Source organism: Engystomops pustulosus, chromosome 7 (genome assembly GCF_040894005.1).
Source record: "Engystomops pustulosus chromosome 7, aEngPut4.maternal, whole genome shotgun sequence".
Taxonomy (NCBI): Eukaryota; Metazoa; Chordata; class Amphibia; order Anura; family Leptodactylidae; genus Engystomops; species Engystomops pustulosus.
Genome location: NC_092417.1, coordinates 139011423 through 139028080, shown reverse-complemented (window position 1 = coordinate 139028080; position 16658 = coordinate 139011423). Strand labels below are relative to the sequence as shown.

The 16658-nt window shown below is 41.2% G+C and overlaps 22 non-coding genes across 22 annotated transcripts; all 22 read right to left on the bottom strand.

Moving 5' to 3' along the window:
- Positions 1-187: 187 nt before the first annotated feature.
- TRNAQ-UUG (transfer RNA glutamine (anticodon UUG)) lies at positions 188-259 on the bottom strand. Its single transcript has one exon. It is a non-coding gene; the product is annotated as a tRNA-Gln (tRNA).
- A 1021-nt stretch (positions 260-1280) lies between these two features.
- Positions 1281-1362, bottom strand: TRNAS-UGA (transfer RNA serine (anticodon UGA)). Its single transcript has one exon. It is a non-coding gene; the product is annotated as a tRNA-Ser (tRNA).
- A 286-nt stretch (positions 1363-1648) lies between these two features.
- TRNAQ-UUG (transfer RNA glutamine (anticodon UUG)) lies at positions 1649-1720 on the bottom strand. Its single transcript has one exon. It is a non-coding gene; the product is annotated as a tRNA-Gln (tRNA).
- A 1021-nt stretch (positions 1721-2741) lies between these two features.
- Positions 2742-2823, bottom strand: TRNAS-UGA (transfer RNA serine (anticodon UGA)). Its single transcript has one exon. It is a non-coding gene; the product is annotated as a tRNA-Ser (tRNA).
- Positions 2824-3109: 286 nt separating this feature from the next.
- On the bottom strand, positions 3110-3181 carry TRNAQ-UUG (transfer RNA glutamine (anticodon UUG)). The gene has a single exon. It is a non-coding gene; the product is annotated as a tRNA-Gln (tRNA).
- A 1021-nt stretch (positions 3182-4202) lies between these two features.
- On the bottom strand, positions 4203-4284 carry TRNAS-UGA (transfer RNA serine (anticodon UGA)). Its single transcript has one exon. It is a non-coding gene; the product is annotated as a tRNA-Ser (tRNA).
- Positions 4285-4570: 286 nt separating this feature from the next.
- TRNAQ-UUG (transfer RNA glutamine (anticodon UUG)) lies at positions 4571-4642 on the bottom strand. The gene has a single exon. It is a non-coding gene; the product is annotated as a tRNA-Gln (tRNA).
- Positions 4643-5663: 1021 nt separating this feature from the next.
- Positions 5664-5745, bottom strand: TRNAS-UGA (transfer RNA serine (anticodon UGA)). Its single transcript has one exon. It is a non-coding gene; the product is annotated as a tRNA-Ser (tRNA).
- Positions 5746-6031: 286 nt separating this feature from the next.
- Positions 6032-6103, bottom strand: TRNAQ-UUG (transfer RNA glutamine (anticodon UUG)). The gene has a single exon. It is a non-coding gene; the product is annotated as a tRNA-Gln (tRNA).
- A 1021-nt stretch (positions 6104-7124) lies between these two features.
- TRNAS-UGA (transfer RNA serine (anticodon UGA)) lies at positions 7125-7206 on the bottom strand. Its single transcript has one exon. It is a non-coding gene; the product is annotated as a tRNA-Ser (tRNA).
- A 286-nt stretch (positions 7207-7492) lies between these two features.
- TRNAQ-UUG (transfer RNA glutamine (anticodon UUG)) lies at positions 7493-7564 on the bottom strand. The gene has a single exon. It is a non-coding gene; the product is annotated as a tRNA-Gln (tRNA).
- A 1016-nt stretch (positions 7565-8580) lies between these two features.
- On the bottom strand, positions 8581-8662 carry TRNAS-UGA (transfer RNA serine (anticodon UGA)). Its single transcript has one exon. It is a non-coding gene; the product is annotated as a tRNA-Ser (tRNA).
- A 1379-nt stretch (positions 8663-10041) lies between these two features.
- On the bottom strand, positions 10042-10123 carry TRNAS-UGA (transfer RNA serine (anticodon UGA)). The gene has a single exon. It is a non-coding gene; the product is annotated as a tRNA-Ser (tRNA).
- A 286-nt stretch (positions 10124-10409) lies between these two features.
- TRNAQ-UUG (transfer RNA glutamine (anticodon UUG)) lies at positions 10410-10481 on the bottom strand. The gene has a single exon. It is a non-coding gene; the product is annotated as a tRNA-Gln (tRNA).
- A 1021-nt stretch (positions 10482-11502) lies between these two features.
- Positions 11503-11587, bottom strand: TRNAS-UGA (transfer RNA serine (anticodon UGA)). Its single transcript has one exon. It is a non-coding gene; the product is annotated as a tRNA-Ser (tRNA).
- A 283-nt stretch (positions 11588-11870) lies between these two features.
- TRNAQ-UUG (transfer RNA glutamine (anticodon UUG)) lies at positions 11871-11942 on the bottom strand. Its single transcript has one exon. It is a non-coding gene; the product is annotated as a tRNA-Gln (tRNA).
- A 1021-nt stretch (positions 11943-12963) lies between these two features.
- TRNAS-UGA (transfer RNA serine (anticodon UGA)) lies at positions 12964-13045 on the bottom strand. The gene has a single exon. It is a non-coding gene; the product is annotated as a tRNA-Ser (tRNA).
- Positions 13046-13331: 286 nt separating this feature from the next.
- Positions 13332-13403, bottom strand: TRNAQ-UUG (transfer RNA glutamine (anticodon UUG)). The gene has a single exon. It is a non-coding gene; the product is annotated as a tRNA-Gln (tRNA).
- A 1021-nt stretch (positions 13404-14424) lies between these two features.
- TRNAS-UGA (transfer RNA serine (anticodon UGA)) lies at positions 14425-14509 on the bottom strand. The gene has a single exon. It is a non-coding gene; the product is annotated as a tRNA-Ser (tRNA).
- A 283-nt stretch (positions 14510-14792) lies between these two features.
- On the bottom strand, positions 14793-14864 carry TRNAQ-UUG (transfer RNA glutamine (anticodon UUG)). Its single transcript has one exon. It is a non-coding gene; the product is annotated as a tRNA-Gln (tRNA).
- Positions 14865-15885: 1021 nt separating this feature from the next.
- Positions 15886-15967, bottom strand: TRNAS-UGA (transfer RNA serine (anticodon UGA)). Its single transcript has one exon. It is a non-coding gene; the product is annotated as a tRNA-Ser (tRNA).
- A 286-nt stretch (positions 15968-16253) lies between these two features.
- TRNAQ-UUG (transfer RNA glutamine (anticodon UUG)) lies at positions 16254-16325 on the bottom strand. Its single transcript has one exon. It is a non-coding gene; the product is annotated as a tRNA-Gln (tRNA).
- Positions 16326-16658: the final 333 nt, after the last annotated feature.

The following is a 16658-nucleotide window of genomic DNA, read 5'->3' as shown; positions in this document are numbered from 1 at the left end:
GGAGTCTTCTGGCTGCACTAAGAAGTAAACTGATGGTTTCATTGGGAAAACCATAGACGTGCAGAAGAGTGTCCCTTTTGAACCTTTTATCAGCGTGTTTGGGGTCATGAAATAAAGGTCTTGATTTTTAACTCAATCTCTGCCCCAAAAGTCATGAAAACAATCTTTGGCTGAAGGAATTTCTTAAAGGTTCCACCGAGATTTGAACTCGGATCGCTGGATTCAAAGTCCAGAGTGCTAACCGTTACACCATGGAACCTTACAGTCTGTGGGCACGGGGAGGCATTAGTTCCATGACAAGCCTTGGCAACGCGATGACCTTGATGAAATTGCGTATGATGTTGGAAACAGGGTGAGTACTGCTGTCCAAAACAACAGAGATCACACGATGGTAGCTTATATGGGTTTCCTGCCGGGAAGGAAAAAAATCATAGCGTCCAAATCATAGGGTTTTGCAATGTAACCGCTTTTCTAATATAATGTTATCAAAAATGTCAACATTTGACATGACTCTTCTTTAGTATGTCCATTTTTCACAGGACATGTTCATCCCAGCCCTTCTGTGTCATTGGACAATCAACTTCTAGATCTTTCAAACTGCTCCTGAGTTACCTCTCAATATTTCGCTAAACTTTTAGAATACCACCCCCAGCTTTTGGAACCTTAAACCTCTGAGATGGCAGGCAAAAGCATAGTTGCCAGAAAAGTTTATGGCCCAGTTGGAGAACAATATGAAAGTGGTGGGAGGTAACTGTCTTCTTAAATTGCAAGGGGTGAACGGAATTGTCTTATGTGTTCACAGTAGCTTCCTGTCAAGAAAGAAGGGGAACAAAAGCCACACAAAATGATGAAATGTTTAAGGACATGAAATCAGAAAACATGTTTCAATTTCAAACAATTAACATTTGGAAAAGCTTATTTTTCACTAGGACGACCAATTTTGTAAAAATCTTGTTCTATAGGCTTTCTAAAGGTGCTGTGGTCATACGACAAGGGTTGTCTTAAAATCATCTCCGAATCTGTCTTATAATCACATTACTGTATCCTTTGCCTTGTAATGGGGTAGAAATTAAAAAAGACCCCTAAAGCTATATACAGGCAGACATTTAAAGCTTATCATTCGGAAGGCGCTACACATTTTGCAAGTCAAAAGCTACTTCATAAATTTTTGCAAAAGGGATTGTACTTTCTCATCTCTGGAAACTTGCACGCTGGACAGAGGGGTTCAAAGAGAAAGATTTAGTCTAGCAATGCTATGCTCTAAGGACAGAAAACTTAGATGTAGTCGGCAGGATTTGAACCTGGGCGGGGAGACCCCAATTGATTTCAAGTCCATCGCCTTAACCACTCGGCCACGACTACTACATGCAGGAAGCCAGATGCATGGGTTTCATTCCCTTTGCTACACAGCTTAACATCCTAGATCAGGGTTGATTGTTCCCCAAGCACTCTGTTTGAATGGGAGTCTTCTGGCTGCACTAAGAAGTAAACTGATGGTTTCATTGGGAAAACCATAGACGTGCAGAAGAGTGTCCCTTTTGAACCTTTTATCAGCATGTTTGGGGTCATGAAATAAAGGTCTTGATTTTTAACTCAATCTCTGCCCCAAAAGTCATGAAAACAATCTTTGGCTGAAGGAATTTCTTAAAGGTTCCACCGAGATTTGAACTCGGATCGCTGGATTCAAAGTCCAGAGTGCTAACCGTTACACCATGGAACCTTACAGTCTGTGGGCACGGGGAGGCATTAGTTCCATGACAAGCCTTGGCAACGCGATGACCTTGATCAAATTGCGTATGATGTTGGAAACAGGGTGAGTACTGCTGTCCAAAACAACAGAGATCACACGATGGTAGCTTATATGGGTTTCCTGCCGGGAAGGAAAAAAATCATAGCGTCCAAATCATAGGGTTTTGCAATGTAACCGCTTTTCTAATATAATGTTATCAAAAATGTCAACATTTGACATGACTCTTCTTTAGTATGTCCATTTTTCACAGGACATGTTCATCCCAGCCCTTCTGTGTCATTGGACAATCAACTTCTAGATCTTTCAAACTGCTCCTGAGTTACCTCTCAATATTTCGCTAAACTTTTAGAATACCACCCCCAGCTTTTGGAACCTTAAACCTCTGAGATGGCAGGCAAAAGCATAGTTGCCAGAAAAGTTTATGGCCCAGTTGGAGAACAATATGAAAGTGGTGGGAGGTAACTGTCTTCTTAAATTGCAAGGGGTGAAGGGAATTGTCTTATGTGTTCACAGTAGCTTCCTGTCAAGAAAGAAGGGGAACAAAAGCCACACAAAATGATGAAATGTTTAAGGACATGAAATCAGAAAACATGTTTCAATTTCAAACAATTAACATTTGGAAAAGCTTATTTTTCACTAGGACGACCAATTTTGTAAAAATCTTGTTCTATAGGCTTTCTAAAGGTGCTGTGGTCATACGACAAGGGTTGTCTTAAAATCATCTCCGAATCTGTCTTATAATCACATTACTGTATCCTTTGCCTTGTAATGGGGTAGAAATTAAAAAAGACCCCTAAAGCTATATACAGGCAGACATTTAAAGCTTATCATTCGGAAGGCGCTACACATTTTGCAAGTCAAAAGCTACTTCATAGCTTTTTGCAAAAGGGATTGTACTTTCTCATCTCTGGAAACTTGCACGCTGGACAGAGGGGTTCAAAGAGAAAGATTTAGTCTAGCAATGCTATGCTCTAAGGACAGAAAACTTAGACGTAGTCGGCAGGATTTGAACCTGCGCGGGGAGACCCCAATGGATTTCAAGTCCATCGCCTTAACCACTCGGCCACGACTACTACATGCAGGAAGCCAGATGCATGGGTTTCATTCCCTTTGCTACACAGCTTAACATCCTAGATCAGGGTTGATTGTTCCCCAAGCACTCTGTTTGAATGGGAGTCTTCTGGCTGCACTAAGAAGTAAACTGATGGTTTCATTGGGAAAACCATAGACGTGCAGAAGAGTGTCCCTTTTGAACCTTTTATCAGCGTGTTTGGGGTCATGAAATAAAGGTCTTGATTTTTAACTCAATCTCTGCCCCAAAAGTCATGAAAACAATCTTTGGCTGAAGGAATTTCTTAAAGGTTCCACCGAGATTTGAACTCGGATCGCTGGATTCAAAGTCCAGAGTGCTAACCGTTACACCATGGAACCTTACAGTCTGTGGGCACGGGGAGGCATTAGTTCCATGACAAGCCTTGGCAACGCGATGACCTTGATCAAATTGCGTATGATGTTGGAAACAGGGTGAGTACTGCTGTCCAAAACAACAGAGATCACACGATGGTAGCTTATATGGGTTTCCTGCCGGGAAGGAAAAAAATCATAGCGTCCAAATCATAGGGTTTTGCAATGTAACCGCTTTTCTAATATAATGTTATCAAAAATGTCAACATTTGACATGACTCTTCTTTAGTATGTCCATTTTTCACAGGACATGTTCATCCCAGCCCTTCTGTGTCATTGGACAATCAACTTCTAGATCTTTCAAACTGCTCCTGAGTTACCTCTCAATATTTCGCTAAACTTTTAGAATACCACCCCCAGCTTTTGGAACCTTAAACCTCTGAGATGGCAGGCAAAAGCATAGTTGCCAGAAAAGTTTATGGCCCAGTTGGAGAACAATATGAAAGTGGTGGGAGGTAACTGTCTTCTTAAATTGCAAGGGGTGAAGGGAATTGTCTTATGTGTTCACAGTAGCTTCCTGTCAAGAAAGAAGGGGAACAAAAGCCACACAAAATGATGAAATGTTTAAGGACATGAAATCAGAAAACATGTTTCAATTTCAAACAATTAACATTTGGAAAAGCTTATTTTTCACTAGGACGACCAATTTTGTAAAAATCTTGTTCTATAGGCTTTCTAAAGGTGCTGTGGTCATACGACAAGGGTTGTCTTAAAATGATCTCCGAATCTGTCTTATAATCACATTACTGTATCCTTTGCCTTGTAATGGGGTAGAAATTAAAAAAGACCCCTAAAGCTATATACAGGCAGACATTTAAAGCTTATCATTCGGAAGGCGCTACACATTTTGCAAGTCAAAAGCTACTTCTTAAATTTTTGCAAAAGGGATTGTACTTTCTCATCTCTGGAAACTTGCACGCTGGACAGAGGGGTTCAAAGAGAAAGATTTAGTCTAGCAATGCTATGCTCTAAGGACAGAAAACTTAGACGTAGTCGGCAGGATTTGAACCTGGGCGGGGAGACCCCAATGGATTTCAAGTCCAACGCCTTAACCACTCGGCCACGACTACTACATGCAGGAAGCCAGATGCATGGGTTTCATTCCCTTTGCTACACAGCTTAACATCCTAGATCAGGGTTGATTGTTCCCCAAGCACTCTGTTTGAATGGGAGTCTTCTGGCTGCACTAAGAAGTAAACTGATGGTTTCATTGGGAAAACCATAGACGTGCAGAAGAGTGTCCCTTTTGAACCTTTTATCAGCATGTTTGGGGTCATGAAATAAAGGTCTTGATTTTTAACTCAATCTCTGCCCCAAAAGTCATGAAAACAATCTTTGGCTGAAGGAATTTCTTAAAGGTTCCACCGAGATTTGAACTCGGATCGCTGGATTCAAAGTCCAGAGTGCTAACCGTTACACCATGGAACCTTACAGTCTGTGGGCACGGGGAGGCATTAGTTCCATGACAAGCCTTGGCAACGCGATGACCTTGATCAAATTGCGTATGATGTTGGAAACAGGGTGAGTACTGCTGTCCAAAACAACAGAGATCACACGATGGTAGCTTATATGGGTTTCCTGCCGGGAAGGAAAAAAATCATAGCGTCCAAATCATAGGGTTTTGCAATGTAACCGCTTTTCTAATATAATGTTATCAAAAATGTCAACATTTGACATGACTCTTCTTTAGTATGTCCATTTTTCACAGGACATGTTCATCCCAGCCCTTCTGTGTCATTGGACAATCAACTTCTAGATCTTTCAAACTGCTCCTGAGTTACCTCTCAATATTTCGCTAAACTTTTAGAATACCACCCCCAGCTTTTGGAACCTTAAACCTCTGAGATGGCAGGCAAAAGCATAGTTGGCAGAAAAGTTTATGGCCCAGTTGGAGAACAATATGAAAGTGGTGGGAGGTAACTGTCTTCTTAAATTGCAAGGGGTGAAGGGAATTGTCTTATGTGTTCACAGTAGCTTCCTGTCAAGAAAGAAGGGGAACAAAAGCCACACAAAATGATGAAATGTTTAAGGACATGAAATCAGAAAACATGTTTCAATTTCAAACAATTAACATTTGGAAAAGCTTATTTTTCACTAGGACGACCAATTTTGTAAAAATCTTGTTCTATAGGCTTTCTAAAGGTGCTGTGGTCATACGACAAGGGTTGTCTTAAAATCATCTCCGAATCTGTCTTATAATCACATTACTGTATCCTTTGCCTTGTAATGGGGTAGAAATTAAAAAAGACCCCTAAAGCTATATACAGGCAGACATTTAAAGCTTATCATTCGGAAGGCGCTACACATTTTGCAAGTCAAAAGCTACTTCATAGCTTTTTGCAAAAGGGATTGTACTTTCTCATCTCTGGAAACTTGCACGCTGGACAGAGGGGTTCAAAGAGAAAGATTTAGTCTAGCAATGCTATGCTCTAAGGACAGAAAACTTAGACGTAGTCGGCAGGATTTGAACCTACGCGGGGAGACCCCAATGGATTTCAAGTCCATCGCCTTAACCACTCGGCCACGACTACTACATGCAGGAAGCCAGATGCATGGGTTTCATTCCCTTTGCTACACAGCTTAACATCCTAGATCAGGGTTGATTGTTCCCCAAGCACTCTGTTTGAATGGGAGTCTTCTGGCTGCACTAAGAAGTAAACTGATGGTTTCATTGGGAAAACCATAGACGTGCAGAAGAGTGTCCCTTTTGAACCTTTTATCAGCATGTTTGGGGTCATGAAATAAAGGTCTTGATTTTTAACTCAATCTCTGCCCCAAAAGTCATGAAAACAATCTTTGGCTGAAGGAATTTCTTAAAGGTTCCACCGAGATTTGAACTCGGATCGCTGGATTCAAAGTCCAGAGTGCTAACCGTTACACCATGGAACCTTACAGTCTGTGGGCACGGGGAGGCATTAGTTCCATGACAAGCCTTGGCAACGCGATGACCTTGATCAAATTGCGTATGATGTTGGAAACAGGGTGAGTACTGTTGTCCAAAACAACAGAGATCACACGATGGTAGCTTATATGGGTTTCCTGCCGGGAAGGAAAAAAATCATAGCGTCCAAATCATAGGGTTTTGCAATGTAACCGCTTTTCTAATATAATGTTATCAAAAATGTCAACATTTGACATGACTCTTCTTTAGTATGTCCATTTTTCACAGGACATGTTCATCCCAGCCCTTCTGTGTCATTGGACAATCAACTTCTAGATCTTTCAAACTGCTCCTGAGTTACCTCTCAATATTTCGCTAAACTTTTAGAATACCACCCCCAGCTTTTGGAACCTTAAACCTCTGAGATGGCAGGCAAAAGCATAGTTGCCAGAAAAGTTTATGGCCCAGTTGGAGAACAATATGAAAGTGGTGGGAGGTAACTGTCTTCTTAAATTGCAAGGGGTGAAGGGAATTGTCTTATGTGTTCACAGTAGCTTCCTGTCAAGAAAGAAGGGGAACAAAAGCCACACAAAATGATGAAATGTTTAAGGACATGAAATCAGAAAACATGTTTCAATTTCAAACAATTAACATTTGGAAAAGCTTATTTTTCACTAGGACGACCAATTTTGTAAAAATCTTGTTCTATAGGCTTTCTAAAGGTGCTGTGGTCATACGACAAGGGTTATCTTAAAATCATCTCCGAATCTGTCTTATAATCACATTACTGTATCCTTTGCCTGGTAATGGGGTAGAAATTAAAAAAGACCCCTAAAGCTATATACAGGCAGACATTTAAAGCTTATCATTCGGAAGGCGCTACACATTTTGCAAGTCAAAAGCTACTTCATAGCTTTTTGCAAAAGGGATTGTACTTTCTCATCTCTGGAAACTTGCACGCTGGACAGAGGGGTTCAAAGAGAAAGATTTAGTCTAGCAATGCTATGCTCTAAGGACAGAAAACTTAGACGTAGTCGGCAGGATTTGAACCTGCGCGGGGAGACCCCAATGGATTTCAAGTCCATCGCCTTAACCACTCGGCCACGACTACTACATGCAGGAAGCCAGATGCATGGGTTTCATTCCCTTTGCTACACAGCTTAACATCCTAGATCAGGGTTGATTGTTCCCCAAGCACTCTGTTTGAATGGGAGTCTTCTGGCTGCACTAAGAAGTAAACTGATGGTTTCATTGGGAAAACCATAGACGTGCAGAAGAGTGTCCCTTTTGAACCTTTTATCAGCATGTTTGGGGTCATGAAATAAAGGTCTTGATTTTTAACTCAATCTCTGCCCCAAAAGTCATGAAAACAATCTTTGGCTGAAGGAATTTCTTAAAGGTTCCACCGAGATTTGAACTCGGATCGCTGGATTCAAAGTCCAGAGTGCTAACCGTTACACCATGGAACCTTACAGTCTGTGGGCACGGGGAGGCATTAGTTCCATGACAAGCCTTGGCAACGCGATGACCTTGATCAAATTGCGTATGATGTTGGAAACAGGGTGAGTACTGTTGTCCAAAACAACAGAGATCACACGATGGTAGCTTATATGGGTTTCCTGCCGGGAAGGAAAAAAATCATAGCGTCCAAATCATAGGGTTTTGCAATGTAACCGCTTTTCTAATATAATGTTATCAAAAATGTCAACATTTGACATGACTCTTCTTTAGTATGTCCATTTTTCACAGGACATGTTCATCCCAGCCCTTCTGTGTCATTGGACAATCAACTTCTAGATCTTTCAAACTGCTCCTGAGTTACCTCTCAATATTTCGCTAAACTTTTAGAATACCACCCCCAGCTTTTGGAACCTTAAACCTCTGAGATGGCAGGCAAAAGCATAGTTGCCAGAAAAGTTTATGGCCCAGTTGGAGAACAATATGAAAGTGGTGGGAGGTAACTGTCTTCTTAAATTGCAAGGGGTGAAGGGAATTGTCTTATGTGTTCACAGTAGCTTCCTGTCAAGAAAGAAGGGGAACAAAAGCCACACAAAATGATGAAATGTTTAAGGACATGAAATCAGAAAACATGTTTCAATTTCAAACAATTAACATTTGGAAAAGCTTATTTTTCACTAGGACGACCAATTTTGTAAAAATCTTGTTCTATAGGCTTTCTAAAGGTGCTGTGGTCATACGACAAGGGTTGTCTTAAAATGATCTCCGAATCTGTCTTATAATCACATTACTGTATCCTTTGCCTGGTAATGGGGTAGAAATTAAAAAAGACCCCTAAAGCTATATACAGGCAGACATTTAAAGCTTATCATTCGGAAGGCGCTACACATTTTGCAAGTCAAAAGCTACTTCATAGCTTTTTGCAAAAGGGATTGTACTTTCTCATCTCTGGAAACTTGCACGCTGGACAGAGGGGTTCAAAGAGAAAGATTTAGTCTAGCAATGCTATAAGGACAGAAAACTTAGACGTAGTCGGCAGGATATGAACCTGCGCGGGGAGACCCCAATGGATTTCAAGTCCATCGCCTTAACCACTCGGCCACGACTACTACATGCAGGAAGCCAGATGCATGGGTTTCATTCCCTTTGCTACACAGCTTAACATCCTAGATCAGGGTTGATTGTTCCCCAAGCACTCTGTTTGAATGGGAGTCTTCTGGCTGCACTAAGAAGTAAACTGATGGTTTCATTGGGAAAACCATAGACGTGCAGAAGAGTGTCCCTTTTGAACCTTTTATCAGCATGTTTGGGGTCATGAAATAAAGGTCTTGATTTTTAACTCAATCTCTGCCCCAAAAGTCATGAAAACAATCTTTGGCTGAAGGACTTTCGTAAAGGTTCCACTGAGATTTGAACTCGGATGGCTGGATTCAAAGTCCAGAGTGCTAACCTTTACACCATGGAACCTTACAGTCTGTAGGCACGGGGAGGCATTAGTTCCATGACAAGCCTTGGCAACGCGATGACCTTGATCAAATTGCGTATGATGTTGGAAACAGGGTGAGTACTGCTGTCCAAAACAACAGAGATCACACGATGGTAGCTTATATGGGTTTCCTGCCGGGAAGGAAAAAAATCATAGCGTCCAAATCATAGGGTTTTGCAATGTAACCGCTTTTCTAATATAATGTTATCAAAAATGTCAACATTTGACATGACTCTTCTTTAGTATGTCCATTTTTCACAGGACATGTTCATCCCAGCCCTTCTGTGTCATTGGACAATCAACTTCTAGATCTTTCAAACTGCTCCTGAGTTACCTCTCAATATTTCGCTAAACTTTTAGAATACCACCCCCAGCTTTTGGAACCTTAAACCTCTGAGATGGCAGGCAAAAGCATAGTTGGCAGAAAAGTTTATGGCCCAGTTGGAGAACAATATGAAAGTGGTGGGAGGTAACTGTCTTCTTAAATTGCAAGGGGTGAAGGGAATTGTCTTATGTGTTCACAGTAGCTTCCTGTCAAGAAAGAAGGGGAACAAAAGCCACACAAAATGATGAAATGTTTAAGGACATGAAATCAGAAAACATGTTTCAATTTCAAACAATTAACATTTGGAAAAGCTTATTTTTCACTAGGACGACCAATTTTGTAAAAATCTTGTTCTATAGGCTTTCTAAAGGTGCTGTGGTCATACGACAAGGGTTGTCTTAAAATGATCTCCGAATCTGTCTTATAATCACATTACTGTATCCTTTGCCTGGTAATGGGGTAGAAATTAAAAAAGACCCCTAAAGCTATATACAGGCAGACATTTAAAGCTTATCATTCGGAAGGCGCTACACATTTTGCAAGTCAAAAGCTACTTCATAGCTTTTTGCAAAAGGGATTGTACTTTCTCATCTCTGGAAACTTGCACGCTGGACAGAGGGGTTCAAAGAGAAAGATTTAGTCTAGCAATGCTATGCTCTAAGGACAGAAAACTTAGACGTAGTCGGCAGGATATGAACCTGCGCGGGGAGACCCCAATGGATTTCAAGTCCATCGCCTTAACCACTCGGCCACGACTACTACATGCAGGAAGCCAGATGCATGGGTTTCATTCCCTTTGCTACACAGCTTAACATCCTAGATCAGGGTTGATTGTTCCCCAAGCACTCTGTTTGAATGGGAGTCTTCTGGCTGCACTAAGAAGTAAACTGATGGTTTCATTGGGAAAACCATAGACGTGCAGAAGAGTGTCCCTTTTGAACCTTTTATCAGCATGTTTGGGGTCATGAAATAAAGGTCTTGATTTTTAACTCAATCTCTGCCCCAAAAGTCATGAAAACAATCTTTGGCTGAAGGAATTTCTTAAAGGTTCCACCGAGATTTGAACTCGGATCGCTGGATTCAAAGTCCAGAGTGCTAACCGTTACACCATGGAACCTTACAGTCTGTGGGCACGGGGAGGCATTAGTTCCATGACAAGCCTTGGCAACGCGATGACCTTGATCAAATTGCGTATGATGTTGGAAACAGGGTGAGTACTGCTGTCCAAAACAACAGAGATCACACGATGGTAGCTTATATGGGTTTCCTGCCGGGAAGGAAAAAAATCATAGCGTCCAAATCATAGGGTTTTGCAATGTAACCGCTTTTCTAATATAATGTTATCAAAAATGTCAACATTTGACATGACTCTTCTTTAGTATGTCCATTTTTCACAGGACATGTTCATCCCAGCCCTTCTGTGTCATTGGACAATCAACTTCTAGATCTTTCAAACTGCTCCTGAGTTACCTCTCAATATTTCGCTAAACTTTTAGAATACCACCCCCAGCTTTTGGAACCTTAAACCTCTGAGATGGCAGGCAAAAGCATAGTTGCCAGAAAAGTTTATGGCCCAGTTGGAGAACAATATGAAAGTGGTGGGAGGTAACTGTCTTCTTAAATTGCAAGGGGTGAAGGGAATTGTCTTATGTGTTCACAGTAGCTTCCTGTCAAGAAAGAAGGGGAACAAAAGCCACACAAAATGATGAAATGTTTAAGGACATGAAATCAGAAAACATGTTTCAATTTCAAACAATTAACATTTGGAAAAGCTTATTTTTCACTAGGACGACCAATTTTGTAAAAATCTTGTTCTATAGGCTTTCTAAAGGTGCTGTGGTCATACGACAAGGGTTGTCTTAAAATCATCTCCGAATCTGTCTTATAATCACATTACTGTATCCTTTGCCTGGTAATGGGGTAGAAATTAAAAAAGACCCCTAAAGCTATATACAGGCAGACATTTAAAGCTTATCATTCGGAAGGCGCTACACATTTTGCAAGTCAAAAGCTACTTCATAGCTTTTTGCAAAAGGGATTGTACTTTCTCATCTCTGGAAACTTGCACGCTGGACAGAGGGGTTCAAAGAGAAAGATTTATTCTAGCAATGCTATGCTCTAAGGACCGAAAACTTAGACGTAGTCAGCAGGATTTGAACCTGCGCAGGGAGACCCCAATGGATTTCAAGTCCATCGCCTTAACCACTCGGCCACGACTTCTACATGCAGGAAGCCAGATGCATGGGTTTCATTCCCTTTGCTACACAGCTTAACATCCTAGATCAGGGTTGATTGTTCCCCAAGCACTCTGTTTGAATGGGAGTCTTCTGGCTGCACTAAGAAGTAAACTGATGGTTTCATTGGGAAAACCATAGACGTGCAGAAGAGTGTCCCTTTTGAACATTTTATCAGCATGTTTGGGGTCATGAAATAAAGGTCTTGATTTTTAACTCAATCTCTGCCCCAAAAGTCATGAAAACAATCTTTGGCTGAAGGAATTTCTTAAAGGTTCCACCGAGATTTGAACTCGGATCGCTGGATTCAAAGTCCAGAATGCTAACCGTTACACCATGGAACCTTATAGTCTGTGGGCACGGGGAGGCATTAGTTGCATGACAAGCCTTGGCAACGCGATGACCTTGATCAAATTGCGTATGATGTTGGAAACAGGGTGAGTACTGCTGTCCAAAACAACAGAGATCACACGATGGTAGCTTATATGGGTTTCCTGCCGGGAAGGAAAAAAATCATAGCGTCCAAATCATAGGGTTTTGCAATGTAACCGCTTTTCTAATATAATGTTATCAAAAATGTCAACATTTGACATGTCTCTTCTTTAGTATGTCCACTTTTCACAGGACATGTTCATCCCAGCCCTTCTGTGTCATTGGACAATCAACTTCTAGATCTTTCAAACTGCTCCTGAGTTACCTCTCAATATTTCGCTAAACTTTTAGAATACCACCCCCAGCTTTTGGAACCTTAAACCTCTGAGATGGCAGGCAAAAGCATAGTTGGCAGAAAAGTTTATGGCCCAGTTGGAGAACAATATGAAAGTGGTGGGAGGTAACTGTCTTCTTAAATTGCAAGGGGTGAAGGGAATTGTCTTATGTGTTCACAGTAGCTTCCTGTCAAGAAAGAAGGGGAACAAAAGCCACACAAAATGATGAAATGTTTAAGGACATGAAATCAGAAAACATGTTTCAATTTCAAACAATTAACATTTGGAAAAGCTTATTTTTCACTAGGACGACCAATTTTGTAAAAATCTTGTTCTATAGGCTTTCTAAAGGTGCTGTGGTCATACGACAAGGGTTGTCTTAAAATCATCTCCGAATCTGTCTTATAATCACATTACTGTATCCTTTGCCTGGTAATGGGGTAGAAATTAAAAAAGACCCCTAAAGCTATATACAGGCAGACATTTAAAGCTTATCATTCGGAAGGCGCTACACATTTTGCAAGTCAAAAGCTACTTCATAGCTTTTTGCAAAAGGGATTGTACTTTCTCATCTCTGGAAACTTGCACGCTGGACAGAGGGGTTCAAAGAGAAAGACTTAGTCTAGCAATGCTATGCTCTAAGGACAGAAAACTTAGACGTAGTCGGCAGGATTTGAACCTGCGCGGGGAGACCCCAATGGATTTCAAGTCCATCGCCTTAACCACTCGGCCACGACTACTACATGCAGGAAGGCAGATGCATGGGTTTCATTCCCTTTGCTACACAGCTTAACATCCTAGATCAGGGTTGATTGTTCCCCAAGCACTCTGTTTGAATGGGAGTCTTCTGGCTGCACTAAGAAGTAAACTGATGGTTTCATTGGGAAAACCATAGACGTGCAGAAGAGTGTCCCTTTTGAACCTTTTATCAGCATGTTTGGGGTCATGAAATAAAGGTCTTGATTTTTAACTCAATCTCTGCCCCAAAAGTCATGAAAACAATCTTTGGCTGAAGGAATTTCTTAAAGGTTCCACCGAGATTTGAACTCGGATCGCTGGATTCAAAGTCCAGAGTGCTAACCGTTACACCATGGAACCTTACAGTCTGTGGGCACGGGGAGGCATTAGTTCCATGACAAGCCTTGGCAACGCGATGACCTTGATCAAATTGCGTATGATGTTGGAAACAGGATGAGTACTGCTGTCCAAAACAACAGAGATCACACGATGGTAGCTTATATGGGTTTCCTGCCGGGAAGGAAAAAAATCATAGCGTCCAAATCATAGGGTTTTGCAATGTAACCGCTTTTCTAATATAATGTTATCAAAAATGTCAACATTTGACATGACTCTTCTTTAGTATGTCCATTTTTCACAGGACATGTTCATCCCAGCCCTTCTGTGTCATTGGACAATCAACTTCTAGATCTTTCAAACTGCTCCTGAGTTACCTCTCAATATTTCGCTAAACTTTTAGAATACCACCCCCAGCTTTTGGAACCTTAAACCTCTGAGATGGCAGGCAAAAGCATAGTTGCCAGAAAAGTTTATGGCCCAGTTGGAGAACAATATGAAAGTGGTGGGAGGTAACTGTCTTCTTAAATTGCAAGGGGTGAAGGGAATTGTCTTATGTGTTCACAGTAGCTTCCTGTCAAGAAAGAAGTGGAACAAAAGCCACACAAAATGATGAAATGTTTAAGGACATGAAATCAGAAAACATGTTTCAATTTCAAACAATTAACATTTGGAAAAGCTTATTTTTCACTAGGACGACCAATTTTGTAAAAATCTTGTTCTATAGGCTTTCTAAAGGTGCTGTGGTCATACGACAAGGGTTGTCTTAAAATCATCTCCGAATCTGTCTTATAATCACATTACTGTATCCTTTGCCTGGTAATGGGGTAGAAATTAAAAAAGACCCCTAAAGCTATATACAGGCAGACATTTAAAGCTTATCATTCGGAAGGCGCTACACATTTTGCAAGTCAAAAGCTACTTCATAGCTTTTTGCAAAAGGGATTGTACTTTCTCATCTCTGGAAACTTGCACGCTGGACAGAGGGGTTCAAAGAGAAAGATTTATTCTAGCAATGCTATGCTCTAAGGACCGAAAACTTAGACGTAGTCAGCAGGATTTGAACCTGCGCAGGGAGACCCCAATGGATTTCAAGTCCATCGCCTTAACCACTCGGCCACGACTTCTACATGCAGGAAGCCAGATGCATGGGTTTCATTCCCTTTGCTACACAGCTTAACATCCTAGATCAGGGTTGATTGTTCCCCAAGCACTCTGTTTGAATGGGAGTCTTCTGGCTGCACTAAGAAGTAAACTGATGGTTTCATTGGGAAAACCATAGACGTGCAGAAGAGTGTCCCTTTTGAACATTTTATCAGCATGTTTGGGGTCATGAAATAAAGGTCTTGATTTTTAACTCAATCTCTGCCCCAAAAGTCATGAAAACAATCTTTGGCTGAAGGAATTTCTTAAAGGTTCCACCGAGATTTGAACTCGGATCGCTGGATTCAAAGTCCAGAATGCTAACCGTTACACCATGGAACCTTATAGTCTGTGGGCACGGGGAGGCATTAGTTGCATGACAAGCCTTGGCAACGCGATGACCTTGATCAAATTGCGTATGATGTTGGAAACAGGGTGAGTACTGCTGTCCAAAACAACAGAGATCACACGATGGTAGCTTATATGGGTTTCCTGCCGGGAAGGAAAAAAATCATAGCGTCCAAATCATAGGGTTTTGCAATGTAACCGCTTTTCTAATATAATGTTATCAAAAATGTCAACATTTGACATGTCTCTTCTTTAGTATGTCCACTTTTCACAGGACATGTTCATCCCAGCCCTTCTGTGTCATTGGACAATCAACTTCTAGATCTTTCAAACTGCTCCTGAGTTACCTCTCAATATTTCGCTAAACTTTTAGAATACCACCCCCAGCTTTTGGAACCTTAAACCTCTGAGATGGCAGGCAAAAGCATAGTTGGCAGAAAAGTTTATGGCCCAGTTGGAGAACAATATGAAAGTGGTGGGAGGTAACTGTCTTCTTAAATTGCAAGGGGTGAAGGGAATTGTCTTATGTGTTCACAGTAGCTTCCTGTCAAGAAAGAAGGGGAACAAAAGCCACACAAAATGATGAAATGTTTAAGGACATGAAATCAGAAAACATGTTTCAATTTCAAACAATTAACATTTGGAAAAGCTTATTTTTCACTAGGACGACCAATTTTGTAAAAATCTTGTTCTATAGGCTTTCTAAAGGTGCTGTGGTCATACGACAAGGGTTGTCTTAAAATCATCTCCGAATCTGTCTTATAATCACATTACTGTATCCTTTGCCTGGTAATGGGGTAGAAATTAAAAAAGACCCCTAAAGCTATATACAGGCAGACATTTAAAGCTTATCATTCGGAAGGCGCTACACATTTTGCAAGTCAAAAGCTACTTCATAGCTTTTTGCAAAAGGGATTGTACTTTCTCATCTCTGGAAACTTGCACGCTGGACAGAGGGGTTCAAAGAGAAAGACTTAGTCTAGCAATGCTATGCTCTAAGGACAGAAAACTTAGACGTAGTCGGCAGGATTTGAACCTGCGCGGGGAGACCCCAATGGATTTCAAGTCCATCGCCTTAACCACTCGGCCACGACTACTACATGCAGGAAGCCAGATGCATGGGTTTCATTCCCTTTGCTACACAGCTTAACATCCTAGATCAGGGTTGATTGTTCCCCAAGCACTCTGTTTGAATGGGAGTCTTCTGGCTGCACTAAGAAGTAAACTGATGGTTTCATTGGGAAAACCATAGACGTGCAGAAGAGTGTCCCTTTTGAACCTTTTATCAGCATGTTTGGGGTCATGAAATAAAGGTCTTGATTTTTAACTCAATCTCTGCCCCAAAAGTCATGAAAACAATCTTTGGCTGAAGGAATTTCTTAAAGGTTCCACCGAGATTTGAACTCGGATCGCTGGATTCAAAGTCCAGAGTGCTAACCGTTACACCATGGAACCTTACAGTCTGTGGGCACGGGGAGGCATTAGTTCCATGACAAGCCTTGGCAACGCGATGACCTTGATCAAATTGCGTATGATGTTGGAAACAGGATGAGTACTGCTGTCCAAAACAACAGAGATCACACGATGGTAGCTTATATGGGTTTCCTGCCGGGAAGGAAAAAAATCATAGCGTCCAAATCATAGGGTTTTGCAATGTAACCGCTTTTCTAATATAATGTTATCAAAAATGTCAACATTTGACATGACTCTTCTTTAGTATGTCCATTTTTCACAGGACATGTTCATCCCAGCCCTTCTGTGTCATTGGACAATCAACTTCTAGATCTT